At 43.5% G+C, this 15,220-nt stretch overlaps 1 protein-coding gene across 3 annotated transcripts in view; it reads right to left on the bottom strand.

Annotated features, from left to right (window-relative positions):
• The window catches only part of TRIM2 (tripartite motif containing 2), a 110,100-nt gene that overhangs the window by 54,306 nt on the left and 40,574 nt on the right, over positions 1–15,220 (bottom strand). The gene's annotated exons all lie outside the window — the stretch shown is intronic.

The raw sequence follows: 15,220 nt of genomic DNA, 5'->3' as shown, positions 1-15,220 counted from the left end.
TCCGACCGCCGCATGTAGCGGGGGGGGAGGGGTCCCTATCGGACCCCCGACCCGCGGAAAGGCGGGGACGTACCTGTACGCCCATATGCCTGTACGTGCCATTCTGTGGACGTACATATACATGCGGCGGTCGTCAAGTGGTTAAGGTGATTCTGTGCGGTCTGTCCTGGAGGGAAGAAGCCGCTTGATGAAGGAAGCTAAATTAATTAGTTTATCTATTCTTGTAACTGGAGTTACAGGTTAAATACACAATCTACATATTTAAGTATAGACATTGTGGTTTTAGGACATTAGATTGTCATAAAAATAGGTTTTGGGTGCTTTTATTTACCTATATAGCTTTATCACCCCTGGATGTAGCAGTGCTGCATGGGGAGGATGGTCAGATAGACTCAATGGTCAGTGTGACACGGATCTATACAATCCCATATTACTCACATACAATACTCCTACAATCTACCAGCACAGTCATATCTGAGGATTCTTCCTGAAAATGTCAAGCTACATATTCACACAGCAAGCAGCTAGAACACTACAGAGGAGGTCAAGCTGGTTTTTGAAAGTCCCAAAAAGCATTGCTATGGAAACACCCTTGGAAGATAATAGTGATGTGGAAAATAGCACACAATTGTGCATTGTAGTTTAAATGCCACTTTCTCCGGAGAAATTATGTCCTGGCATTTCATAACAAAGGTAGTCAGAGCCATACAAAACCCACAGAGTACACGTTGTCTTTACTTGAGCTGGGCATGCCGTATTATTTTATCAAAGTAAAAAGAAATCTGCACAATAATCCACGATTACATCTGGACAGTTATTATGACAAATACGGTTACATAATATTGCATCTCTAATGTTGAGGTAAAAACCGCTCTTTCTGGACCAAAGATAACAAGGGTTTTTTAAACTCAATTGTGTGAGAAAATACACTTTACTGAATAATAAAAAAAATTATATATATTATTTTATTTTTTTACACACACACTCACTCACACAGAGGATATAAAAAGTCTACACATCCCTGTTAAAATATCAAGTTTCTGTGATGTAAAAAAAAACAACACAAACATATAATTTTAGAACCTTTTCCACCTTTTAATGTGACCTATAATCTGAACAACTCAATTGAACAAACTGAAATTTTAGGGGGAGGGAGTAAAAAAAAAAAAAATATAATAAATGTGATTACATAAGTGTACACACACTCTTATCATCTGTGTTCAGAATTAAGCAATCACATTCAAACTCATGGTAAATAAAAGTCAGTACACATCTGCCATCAAAAAGTGTCTCTGATTAACCACAAATAAAGTTCAGCTATTCTAGTAGGTCTTTCCTGACATTTTCTTAGTCACATCCTACAGCAAAAGCCATGGTCCGCAGAGAGCTTCCAAAGTATCAGAGGGATCTCATTGTTAAAAAGGTATCAGTCAGGACAGGAGAAGGGTACAAAAGAATTTCCAAGGCATTAGATATACCATGGAACACAATAAAGACAGATATCATCAAGTGGAGAAAATATGGCACAACCGTGACACTACCAAGAACGGGACGTCCCTTTAAATTTGATAAGACGAGAAGAAAACTGGTCAGGGAGGCTGCCAAGAGGCCTACAGCAACATTAATCACTTGCCAACTGCCTTTTAGGGCTGAAGTGGTTAAAGCGGATGTGCCATGGGAACAAAATATTAAAAGTCAGCAGCTACAAATACTGCAGCTGCTGACTTTTAATATTAGGACACTTACCTGTCCTGGAGTCCAGCGCCGATCGCAGCAGAGCACGAGCGATCGCTCGTCACTCTGCTGCTCCCCCCGCCATCCACGCTCAGGGAACCAGGAAGTGAAGCGCTGCGGCTTCACTGCCCGGTTCCCTACGGCGCATGCGCGAGTCGCGCTGCGCCCGCCGATTGGCTCACACGCTGTGTGCTGGGAGCCGAGTGTTCCCAGCACACAACGGGCGACAGACGGGATGTGACGGAATGCCCGTCTTTCGCCCGTATCGTGTGGCCGGAAGTGGGTGCAAATACCTGTCTTTAGACAGGTGTCTGCACCCCCCTCCCCCCTGAAAGGTGTCAAATGTGACACCGGAGGGGGGGAGGGTTCCGATCAGCGGGACTCCACTTTAGGGTGGAGGACCGCTTTAAAGGAGCTGCAGGAATATGTGGCACGTACTGGCAGTGTGGTACATGTGACAACAATCTCCCATACTCTTCAAATGTCTGGGCTATGGGGTAGAGTGGCAAGATGGAAGCTTTTTCTTACGAAGAAAAATATTCAAACTCGGCAAAATTTTGCAAAAACACATCTGAAGTCTCCCAAAAGCATGTGGGAAATGTATTACGGTCTGATAAAACCAAGGTTGAACTTTTTGGCCAGAATTCCAATAGAAATGTTTGGCACAAAAACACTGCACATCACCAAAAGAACACTGTACCCACAGTGAAGCATGGTAGCGGGCGCATTATGCTTTAGGGCTGTTTTTCTTCAGCTTGAACAGGGGCCTTAGTCAAGGTAGAGGGAATTATGAACCGTTCCAAATACCAATCAATATTGGCACAAAACCTTCAGGTTCTGCTAGAAAGCTGAACATGAAGATGAACTTCATCTTTCAGCATGACAACGACCCAAAGCATACATCTAAATCAAAAGGGATGGCTTCACCAGATGAAGATTAAAGTTTTGGAATGGCCCAGCCAAAGCCCAGACCCGAATCCCATTGAAAATCTGTGGGGTGATCTATTCATTATAAAGAGGAATGCCCACACAAATGCTTTTTAAGCACTTTACTACAACTTCACATACTTCCTGTGAAATATCACATCTGACATACTATCAGAATCTTTGGCGCAGAACGCCATGTGCAAGGAACATTCTGTAGCAGTCACTTCAGTGCAGGGCACAAGTACACATCTTTTAGTTAAAGGGGTTGTAAAGGTTTGTTTTTTATTTTCTAAAAATAGGTTCCTTTAAGCTAGCTAGTGCGTTGTTGGTTCACTTACCTTTTCCTTCAATTTCCCTTCTAAATGTTTTTTTTCTGTCTGAATTTCTCACTTCCTGTTCCTCCTCATCCGAGCGGTAGTTAGTCAGCCAGAACAGCTTACTGAGGAGGAACAGGAAGTGATAAATTCAGACAAAGAAAAAAAAAACATTTAGAAGGGAAATCAAAAAGGAAAAAGGTAAGAGAACCAACAATGCACTAGCTTAAAGGAACCCGTTTAAAAAATAAAAAACAAACCCTTTAAAGCACCAGTGCAAGATGAAGGAAAACCTGCAAACATGGCCTGTTGGGGGTACTTGAGGACAGGGTTGAGAACCACTGGTCTAGGGAACAGAGGGGCAGCAAAAAACAGGTGTGGCCTAGGGTGTCAAGGAGTATGAATCAGTCCTGTTCAGGACTTGGTGGCAGGGCTGTCTTAATGAGAGGGCACACCTGGGCACTGCCCAGGGGCCCCAGCTGCATGGGGGGCCCCTGCACTTTCCCCAAAGCAGCTGGCCCTTGAGCCCACGCTGCCCCAAAATTGGGGGCCCCATAATGGCACTGAGAGTGATAGATACACAGGGGAGGCAGTCTGCCGCCTACCTACTTGATGTCTGTTTACCTGCACTGTCATCATTGTAGGGGCCCCAGAGCATTACTTTCCCCAGGGGCCCATGATGCTATTAAGACGGCCCTGCTAGGTGGATCAGAAACATACGAGCAGGGAACTTATGGTAGTGCAGTTTCCATGTTGCTTTGATTTTTTCCCCAGTACAAAGTCTCTTCAAGCTCTGTTGAATTCAGTGGCATTTGTCTGTACTGGCTACAAGTATTCCATCCATCAATTAGCCTTTTAGAATGCAGAGCTGAAATCACTGCATTCATTGAGTGGTGTGGTTTGTGAAGTTACATCAGGCCAGATTCCACTCTTACCATGACTAATACCCTCCATTCTTGCTTTTCCCATTTGCCTATAAAGCGCAGACCTGAAGTGCTCTGAATACAAATGTCTCTTTGACTGTCATCCTAGCTCTATGAACTCCTGCTCCACTTTCTTTTTTAGTTTGAGTTATTAAAGCGGTTCTTTGTCCTGTTGAGAAAAAAAATAAATAAATATTTTTTTATAATATATATATATATATATATATATATATATATATATATATATATATATATACACACACACATACATACATATACACACACACACACACACACACACACACACACACACACACACACATATATACATATACACACACACACACATATATACATATACACACACACACACATATATACATATACACACACACACACACACACACACACATATATACATATACATATACACACACACACACACACACACACACACACACACACACAAATAGTATAGCTACTGATCCAGCACGGTTTACCCCAACCTGGTTCCTTGCTGGTCTCTGGGTCCCTGATGCCAGCATATTTACTGTGGGCAGCCAGCTGGGATTCCTTGGGGCTTTACTGCTGGCTGCCCAATGCACTGTCTGAATGGTCTGCAGCCTTCTGGGACCTGCGACGTGTCCCAGAAGGTTGGGCATGTGTGTAATATATATTTATTGAGGAGGGCATGCAGTGGAACTTGCCCTTTAGGATGAAGTTCCACTTTAAAGTCTAGGTAAACCCCATTAAGAAACTTGGCTCCCTACTGCTATCTGGGGCTCCGAGATATCCCTTCACTTTCTGTTCTGGGGTCACCAGACAGGAAGTCAGGGAAAATCTGCAACAGATTTTTCAATCAACTTTTGTCAAGGGGAAATGATCCAACATCACGATATCCACTTTGTCCAATCAAAGTATGCCTCGCCCTCACTGCAAATAATACAAGACGTTTTACAAATGGGCGGCAGTGGCGAGCAGGCGACCCCTGTGGTCAGCGTGCATAGGGGGAGGCCACGCGCAAAGGGTAGAGCAGGACTCGCAAGATCGAGGCGATTACTGTACTGGACCAAATCTAAGTATGCAATAAAGATCATACCTGGAGTTCAGTGAAACCCCTTTAGATGCCTGCTGTACAGACTGGTATTTTGTCTATTTTTCTTCCAGTACCTTTTCTTAGCTACGACTAAGTGCTGATACCCCAGTGCGAAACGCGTCCGCTATGACTTGTAGTGCGGTTTCCATTTTTTACCATTAACAGCAACATTTTAAGAATTTCGTGGAAGTGCGGCTGTCCAGTCTTTTTCTCCAGTCTTCGCTCCGTGCATTGCCTGCACCCACGCTTCTGAGAGGACACCGATTGCCGAGTGCACTCACCTGGAGCGGCAGTTTCCCTTTTCTCTACCCTTTAAATGAGAGTTCTGCTCAAGCATCATTATTAAAAAGGTAAAAACGACAGCCAAAATTGATGATATTGCAGTTACTGGTAGGCCTACCCATCAACTAGCGTCTCTTTGGTAGCAAAAGCACCAATATCTGTGCTCTGTTCTGTTTTCTCATTTCTGCTGCTGCATTTTCACTATTATATATATACACACATACACACACTATATATATATATATATATATATATATATATATATATATATATATATATATATATATATATATATATATATATATAAAAAAACACAGCAAAGCAAGATGCCCCAGCTATGGATATATCAAGAGGATGAATCCTAGTCTGGTTACCACTAAAATATGTTTTTGGGTGTGTTGAAAGACTATTTCTATGCTCTATATGTGTGCAAGGTCCAAAACGGGCAATAAATAATCACAGGTTAGGTTATTATGTCTTACAATATCAAAATGTGGCTCTTTAACAATTACTAACAGCAAGCAAGGGTTAAAACACATTAGCTCCAGTGAAAGATAAAACAGATTGGTCCACAGAACACAGCGATAGATGCAAATGTTGCAGAAATTGCTTTTGCTGGTGTCCGCCCACGTATAAAATAAACCTCTGCCAAGGATTCACTAGATGAAGGATAAGCCATCTCATTTTATGAATTGCTAAGAGCCATCTGTTATACATGTTGGGGTCACTGAAAGGTGCATCCCCATCTGGCTTACTATGGGGCATAACATCATTAAAATGTCAATGCTTTTAAGAAAATCTACCTCTGCTACACCAAGGCAAGCCACTTTGTATTTGAGAAAAGTACTTCAGTGCTGCAAAAGGAAGAGGGGCATTTCCAAAAGTGAATTGCACTCATTAGAATGACATCTGTTCAATAATAATGCCGCCTACACACGATCGGAAATTCCGACAAGAAAACCGTGGATTTTTTTCTGACAAAATTTTGTGTTGCATACACACGGTCACACAAAATTCCAACTGTCAAGAACGCAGTGACGTACAACACTACGATGAGCCGAGAAAAATGAAGTTCAATGATTCAGAGCATGCGTGTTTTTTTGTGTGTCGGAATTGCATCCGACAAAAACTTTTCCCATCGGAAAATTTGAGAACCAGCTCTCAAATTTTTGCTTTTGGAAATTCCGACAGAAAAAGTCCGATGGGGCCTACACACGGTCGGAATTTCCGACCAAAAGCTCACATCAAACTTTTCTTGTCGGAAATTCTGATCATGTGTGAGCGCATAAGACCGTGTTAAAGAGAACCTGCCAGGCCAGAAACATGGAAGCTGCTATGGCAGACCTGTTTTTTGAGGGTGCATGCTATGGCGCTAAAATGCTTATCCTATAATTGAATGAGGGTTGGATAATAAAATAGGTCCACTCACAATTCTTAGATCCGGTTTCATTCATAGAAACTGTAGTACGGCTCCTATGCTATGAATGGATCACCTAGGCAGAAAGGGTGGGCATAGTCAATCTTGACGACAGCCTGTGAAGGCTGTATTAACCCCTGTGGCATTGGAAGATTATGGCAGTGGGGGTGGCATGGACAGGGTAGATTTTTAACATCATAAGAGGAGTCAGCACAAGGAACACATTCTACTGACTAAGTTAGTGCCGATTTTTCTTCTTTTAGCTACAATTAGCCCTGTCAGGTTATTTTCCTTCACTTCCTGTCTGGGGAAATCATTGGCAGCAGGACAGGAAGTGAAGACCAGTCTTTCCAATAGCAGTCTTTTCTCCTGTAAAGTATTTAAAATCTAACAGGAGTTTAATCACACTTCATGCAAAACAAAGAAAATATGCTTTGGCTTGGCATTTACCATCTAATGGTTTCTCCTATGTTTCAGGGACAGAGGCAGTAAGTTTGAATTCCAAGCCTGCACACTTACTGTGGCAATTATGAGAAGATGCAAATCTACCTGCTATAAATGTTCATTTGTTTTATATTCAGCCCTGATCACATTCTGTATTTCTGAAACATGGCCATTCCCAAAATGCATGACACCACATACTGAATTGCACCAATGCAGGTAGCACCATGAAGGTGTGCTGACACTCATAGGATGTCCGTACTTTAATCCACTGCACCTGATGCATGAACCCAACGTTACGGTAAACACAACTTGAGCAGCAGCATCATTCAAATCACTCATTCAAATTCCATGGTGCATGGAAATAAAGGTGATAACTATGGCAGTGAGCTCTTGTAGCTGGGGGCCTTCTTCCATTTCGGGGTTACTGGCCCTTCAAAACTAACATCACATTCATCAGGTTCATTGGTAGAAGAGGTAGACAATGTTTTCAGTCCTAAACTCTTGCTGCTACAATGACCATTACTGGAAGACTCCACTGCTATACACGAAGGGGGCCATTTATTCGAGAAAAATATTCCCAAAATGTATGCAACTCAAGCTGCCTCTCATAACAAAATATGTGCAATATTTATGGTTTTGTAATTATGACCCCTTGACCTGAAATTCTCGGCAGCGCTCTTGGATTTACAAATGGCAGAGGCAACTTCAACATTAGGGCCATTAGTGGTCAGGGTCAGGTTTTATTTTGTCGTAGTGCCACTTTAGAGTAGCAGAGGGAAGAAGTTAAAAAGGAAGGTGAACCCTAAGGATTGGTTCACACGCGTTTCACTGCAGAAAGATTCTTATTGGCACCCCAATGCACCCTGTAAATGTATATGCACTGCAGTGTACCACTACAAACAGTACCATTTTATGCTATATTTAAATAAAAAATAAATACTACATGCACGCTTTTAGTGCGATTTTGTGGTAGGCAGCACACTGAAATTAATGGACTGCTTTAACCAACACATATTAGTGTGCAGAAGATCACAGGAATCAACGTACATGCATTACTACAGCGCAGCAGGATGAGCCTAGCCTCGTTAAAGAATCTGTCCCACTACTACTTTTATGCAGCAGAACTAAAACTAGTCTTCAATATACATTTTCGAAAGTGATTGAAAGGGTTACAAGGACATGACTATAGCTATAGCAGACTACTTGAATACTATGGGGCCCAGAGTGGCCAAACTATACAGTAATTTATGCAGGTGGTAATTGTTATATCCTCTGTGTTGTGAGGGACACAAGACTCTGGGCTGGAACAATGGATGTTTATTCAGTACAGCCTGTACACTGGAACATGCATCTCAGGACATTACATATCTCTGCTTTCCTACATGTGGTCTCTCTAAGATGGCTACTATGCCCCTTGACCCTTGTCATCACTGCTGGGTGGAGCCAGCCTTAAAGTGCCAGTACATGTGAAACCCTTCAGGTATAACACCTTCCATCCATCCCTAAAAAAAAAAAAAAAAAAAAAAAAAAAAACACAACAAAACAATAACAGGCACAAAACATTAACTGATAGCTGTCCAATAACAGTCCTCCAAACACAGGAGAATTACGGGACTTCAAGCTTCCAGGAACAGTTGCGGGGTTAATATGTCATCGGATCACTTCCGTCGGCCCCGTCGAAAGTCTCGTAACCGCTCTTGCAACTGAAACCGGTCAGGAGGGCGACAGTGTCGTTGAGGCCGGGCATCCAGCGATTCTGGACCGGAGGAAACAGGGCTGGCCAGAATGGGTACCGGCGGGGCCAAGAAGGGATCCCCCAGCTCAGAGGGTAAACAGACCTCCGGACCAGAGCTGGAGGGCTCTGTTGGAGATGAGTTTAAAAGTTCAGAGTCCCCACAATCATCAGTCTCTGTGCATCCTGATTCGCTGGGAGCAGATCCTTGAGACACTGGTGGTTCAGCCGGTATCAGGGATTCGGGCAGTTGAGAACGAGGACGCAGTTGGTCCGCATGACGTCTGCAAATGGAACCATCTTCCAGGCGGACCTTGTACATCTTGGGTCCCAAAGTCTCTGCAATGACAGCAGGAAGCGAACGGGTGTTGGAAGCCCCATAAGATCGGGCCCATACCTTTTGTTGGGCTGTGAATCGGGGGAGCTCATTGTGTTGGACCATCTTGTCTTGGGACTGTAGTACATGTTCCTGGACTGTTTGAGGGCGGAGCATATCCAAAACAGTCCATGGCTGCCGCCCCAGAAGGAGTTCTGCTGGAGTTTTCCCAGTGGTTGCATGTGGTGTGTTTCTGTAAGCAGAAAGGAAGGAGTCCAGCTGCTGGGGTGGCAGGGACTGTTTACTTGCAGCCACTGTAGCTTTGAAATAGCGTTTAAAAGTCTGCACAAAGCGCTCTGCTTGACCATTTGTAGCCGGGTGGTAAGGTGCGGTCAACTTGTGCTTGATGTTGTGGGCAGCTAGGAAACGCTGAAACTCCTGACTGGCGAATTGTGCACCGTTGTCTGTGACAATTTCTCTGGGGTATCCAAACGTAGCAGCGAGATGTAACAGTATGGAAACCGTTGCCTTAGTCGTTGGCTGAGTAACAGGAATGACCTCAGGCCACTTTGAATGGGCGTCCACTATGATCAAGAAGGTGTGTCCTCTGATCGGGCCTGCAAAGTCCAAGTGTAGGCGAAACCAAGGAACCGTGGGCCAAGTCCAGGGCTGGACGCACCCTCGAGGAGGGTCTCTTGCCGTTTGTGCACATCCAGCACAAGCATTCACATATGTTGTGATATCTGAGTCTAAGTTTGGCCACCACACATAGCCTCTGGCCTTTTGTTTCATACGTGTGCTCCCGGGATGACCAGTATGTAGCAAGTCCAGACTGTGTCTCCGGAGGGTCTGTGGAATGATCACTCGGTCTCCCCATAAAACACAGTTGCCAGCCACAGTTAATTCCATACGCCTACGGAAATAAGGTTCATACTCCTGTGTGACAGTTGCAGGCCAACCGGAACGTACCCAGGAGAGTATGGTTTTCAGAAAGGTATCCTTGTTTGTATGGGCTGCTATCTCCCCAGAAGACAAGAAGGACAGGCTGGTGTAACGACAACTCTTGACCGGTGGAGAAGAGTCCATGGACCTCCCTGTCAGTCGGGACATAGCGTCCGCATTAGCATTGGCATCATGACCACGATACTGAATTTTGTAGCTGTATGCCCCCAAGAATAGGCCATAGCGTTGGAGGCGGGCCGCAGTAGTCTGGGAGATGCCTTTGTCAGGGCTAAAGATCTGAAGGAGTGGTTTATGGTCCGTCAGTATGGTGAATTCCCTACCATATAGGTAAAGATGAAACTTCTTAATTGCCCATATCAGCGCAAGAGCCTCTTTGTCAATGTACCCTTCAGGTATAACAGTAATAGTATTTGACAAAGGGCAGAACAGTGGTGTAGTGGTTAGCACGTTCACCTAGCAGCAAAAGGGTCGCTGGTTTGAATCCCGACCACGACACCATCTGCCTGGAGTTTGCATGTTCTCCCTCTGCCTGCGTGAGTTTCCTCCGGGTACTCCGGTTTCCTCCCACACTCCAAAGACATGCTGGTAGGTAAATTGAATCCTGTCCAAATTGGCCCTAATATATATATATATATATATATATATATATATATATATATATATATATATATATATATATATATATATATAAAAATAGTGTCCCAAGCATGTCGAGATCCTACGGGGTAAATGACCGCACCAGCCAAGCAGACACTGGCTGGAAAAAGCGCCTAGAGGCGATTCAGTTCGCATGTGTAGCGCTATACAAGTCCCTCATTCATTCACAAATACATCTGTATGAAATAAACTTCTATACAATTGCTATGAAAAAAAATTCATATTTAACATCACCAGCTTTATGAAATGTTCTCGATGTGGAGATTAGTAAGATACGTTTATGGTTTTACTATGAAGCACTTCACACATGCTCAGTAAATAGTCAACCTGCCCAACACAGACGTTTCACTTTGAAATAGCTGCATGGTCGCTCATTGGCATCTTTGTGACAAAGTGCCCAGATTCGCCCATTTGCATCATCCACTAAGTTGTTCTCACATTTATCATAACATTTTTCTAAGAAAGTCCATACAGCGAGAAATATGGAGACGGACACTGCCCACCTCCCCTCCTGAATTGTCAGCTAGAAAAAGCCTGGCTGACATGCTTATCCAATAGCTTTATTACTTTCCAAGTCACCCATCCACTTGCAGCATGCACCAGAGACAGCCAGGCATTTTCAGGAGGAGGTCCCACGATGGTTTCTGGATGGCAGCGCCCATTTTTAATCACATTATGGGTCACCTATCATTTTGTTTCTATTATGGTCAAAAGAAAAGGAGATGCAAAATTTCCAATTAGGGGGCAGAGCTGGAAATACACAGGAGACCTCACCCTTGTGATCCCTACAAGATAGGAATAGTGACTCCATCCACCAGAGTACACCCACAGCCAAATTATCTCTATTGGTTAAATCTTCTAAAAGGATAGCTCTGGGGTGAGAACGCACAGCTGTTTTTATAGGTCTCTTGGAAAATACTGGTTCCCTTGGATTAGGGAAGTCAGACTCTGAATATCGGTAGCTTTTAGAAGCCCATTACAAAGAAAGTACTGAAGCTAATGGATCACCATCACTTCTGAGAATATGAATTCCCTGGAAGTCAACAATGGCAGCCTCCATACTTCCTACCTCATCTATAGCCAGCTCTGCTCTCACTGCAATTATCCAGCTTTAATAAAGAAGCAGAACAGAGCGGAGGCTAATGGAACAAATGGCAAGGATAATCAGCAGGATAAATATTGTGTATGTCAGCTTTGAACAGATTTAAAACATTTTAGGAAGTGTGAAACAAAATATGTTGGGAACCCACAGAGAATTTTTGGGATGGTCTTCTGACTTGAACTGTGTAAGGTTTAATTAAAGCGGAGCTCCACCCTAATTCCAACATTGCCTTAAATGTACTGCCGATATTAAAACTGCTTAAAACGGATGCTTTTGCTTTTGTTTTTCATAAATGTACAGTACCTTTATATTCAGGAGCCTTCCGGTCTGCACAACTGTGGGTATTCTTCGGGCATTGCGTCACTTCCTGTACCACGCAGTAAGCTCTGGGAGCTTCTCTCATAGCTCCCAGTGTTCAATGCAGAGCTGTGATAGTTAGATGAGGCTGTGTCACAACGGGGCGGTAACTTTAAATTACGACGCCTGCCGTTATGATGCCAACACAGACGCCGACGCCGCTGCTCCTGATTGCGAGTGCACATGCGTGAGATCGAGCGGTGGATGCTGGGACATCAGCATCATCGCTGGTAGGTAAATTGGATCTTGTCCAAATTGGCCCAGTATATATATGTATGACTGTGTGTCCCAAGCGTGTCACGATCCTACGGGGTAAAATGACCGTACCAGCCAAGCATACACTGGCTGAAAAAAACACCCAGAGGCGATTTAGTTCGCATGAGTAGCGCTATACAAGTCATTCATTCATCGCAACAAGGAAGTGCCTGCTCATGGGCTTCCAATGCCCACAGTTAAAATGGCAACGGCACAAACTAAGGAATAGAAGTGTAAATTGCAGGCAGAATGACAGAGGAGCGGACGTTGGAGACAAAATACGTGAGTTTATTTAAGCAGTGCAATTAACTATTTAACTACCCCTAAAAAAATAAAACGTATTTGCGTGGGAGATCCGCTTTAACCACTTGCCGACCGCGCACCGTCGATATACGTCCACAAGGTGGCTCTGCTGGGCGAGAGCACGTAATATGACGTCCTCTCTCCCAGCCGCCACTAGGGGGCGCGCGCCCCCCGCTCGCCCCCGACTCCCGTGCGTGTGCCCGGCGGGTGCGATCGCCGCCGGGCACACGCGATCGCTCGGTACAGAGCGGGGACCGGGAGCTGTGTGTGTAAACACACAGCTCCCGGTCCTGTCAGCAGGGGAAATGCTGATCTTTGGTTCATACAATGTATGAACCGAGGATCAGTGTTTCCCCTAGTGAGGCCACCCCCCCCCCCCACAGTAAGAACACACCCAGGCATACTTAACCCCTTCCCCGCCCCCTAGTGTTAACCCCTTCACTGCCAGTGGCATTTTTATAGTAATCCAATGCATTTTTATAGCACTGATCGCTATAAAAATGCCAATGGTCCCAAAAATGTGTCCGAAGTGTCCGCCATAATGTCGCAATACCGAAAAAAAAAAAAAAAAAATCGCTGATCGCCGCCATTACTAGTAAAAAAAATATAATAAAAATGACATAAAAATACCCCTATTTTGTAAACGCTATAACTTTTGCGCAAACCAATCAATAAACGCTTATTGCGATTTTTTTTACGAAAAATATGTAGAAGAAAACGTATCGGCCTAAACTGAGGAAAAAAAAAGTTTTTTTATATATTTTTGGGGGATATTTATTATAGCAAAATGTAAAAAATATTCATTTTTTTCAAAATTGGCGCTCTATTTTTGTTTATAGCGCAAAAACTAAAAACCGCAGAGGTGATCAAATACCACCAAAAGAAAGCTCTATTTGTGGAAAAAAAAGGACGCCAATTTTGTTTGGGAGCCACGTCGCACGACCGCGCAATTGTCTGTTAAAGCGACGCAGTCCCGAATCGCAAAAAGTACTCTGGTTTCTGGGCAGCAATATGGTCCGGGGGGTAAGTGGTTAAGTCAATTCATTCTAATTACCAGAGCAAATCAGCGCATGGCCTTTGATAGAAATGAAACTGAAGAACCTAGCAATCAGGTTCCAGGGCCACTTTTCTTGTGTTATCTAGATGTGCGATTGGCTTCAACGTTTTTTTTTTTTTTTGTTTTTTTTTACGTGTCCCAGACATGCATTTCTAGAAACTGAGGCCATTATTGGGGCAACAACATTTACTAAATGCTATTGTATATTGTGATGTAAGTATCTATAGGGTAAAACACTGGGATATGATCATGTAAAAAATGCACTTATTCCTGGTATCTGCGGTGTGTAGAACCATACAGCCCAGAGCTAATAGAGGGCAGAATAATAAATATGACCTATGGGAGCACAGGATTAATATATGGCCCGTTGGAGACCAATATTTGTCAAGCATCATATCATAACCATACAAGCATCAACGACTTGATGCTGCTGATGGTGTAAAATGCCAATAGGGCAGTGGCTAAAACACATGTAAAGCATTTTTATTTACGGCCATTAAATGATTCAGAATAAAATGCTTTGTTTTTCATAAAAAGGTCCACATTCTATGCAATGCTAAAACTGCAGTGTACAACTACACACAGTACCATGGTTTATGGTGTGCTATATTTAAAAAAAATTTAAATAAAAAAAATACTACATAAAAACAGCTAAAATGCAATTAGTTCTGTAGAATTAAGTATGCTAGCTGTGCAGCATCCTGGTCTTTCACCATCAAATGCGCATCTCTGGCCTACTGTGAATGGGCGGAACAGAAGAGGGAAGACACTTGTTATCCTGATGATGTTTTAGCATCACCATCTCATTGTTCAGCATAGGCCTGCAATCCAAACTAGAACATGACTATGTGCAAACCAGGCCTCTGCTCAGTAGCTGTACATGATGGTTCAGGTTTTTCATTACATTCACTACCAATCTAGAAAACAGTAATACAGTAGGCCAGTTAATCAACAATGTAATTTCCTGACTACAAAAAGCAGCGCAATGTGCAAGCCCAAGGACCATAGTCATGAGTATATAGGACAGTTATTGCTTTCTTCTGCAATCATTTTAAATAAAAGTCATTATGCAATGCAAGCATAAACCCTAATAAATTCCACTGGCATCTCGGAGAATGCAGGGTAGCTGCCAAGAGCATGTAATTCTTGCCTTGCCAGCTGCTTACCACCCAAGCACTTTACTGAGTCAGGCTACCAAGGTCAGGGGGTTGTTATCGCCATTCATCCAGCAACCTATTGTGAATACACAGGCTTCCAAAAGTCCCCTGTGCTTCCAGCTTCAAGACAGGCAATTAAAAGAGGGAGGAGGGGTGGGGGCGACAATCTCTAGGGAAGGCTGTT

This window comes from Rana temporaria, chromosome 1 (genome assembly GCF_905171775.1).
Source record: "Rana temporaria chromosome 1, aRanTem1.1, whole genome shotgun sequence".
Classification (NCBI taxonomy): Eukaryota; Metazoa; Chordata; class Amphibia; order Anura; family Ranidae; genus Rana; species Rana temporaria.
Note: the sequence above shows the minus strand (reverse complement) of the source record. Positions and strands in the feature narration are given on the sequence as shown.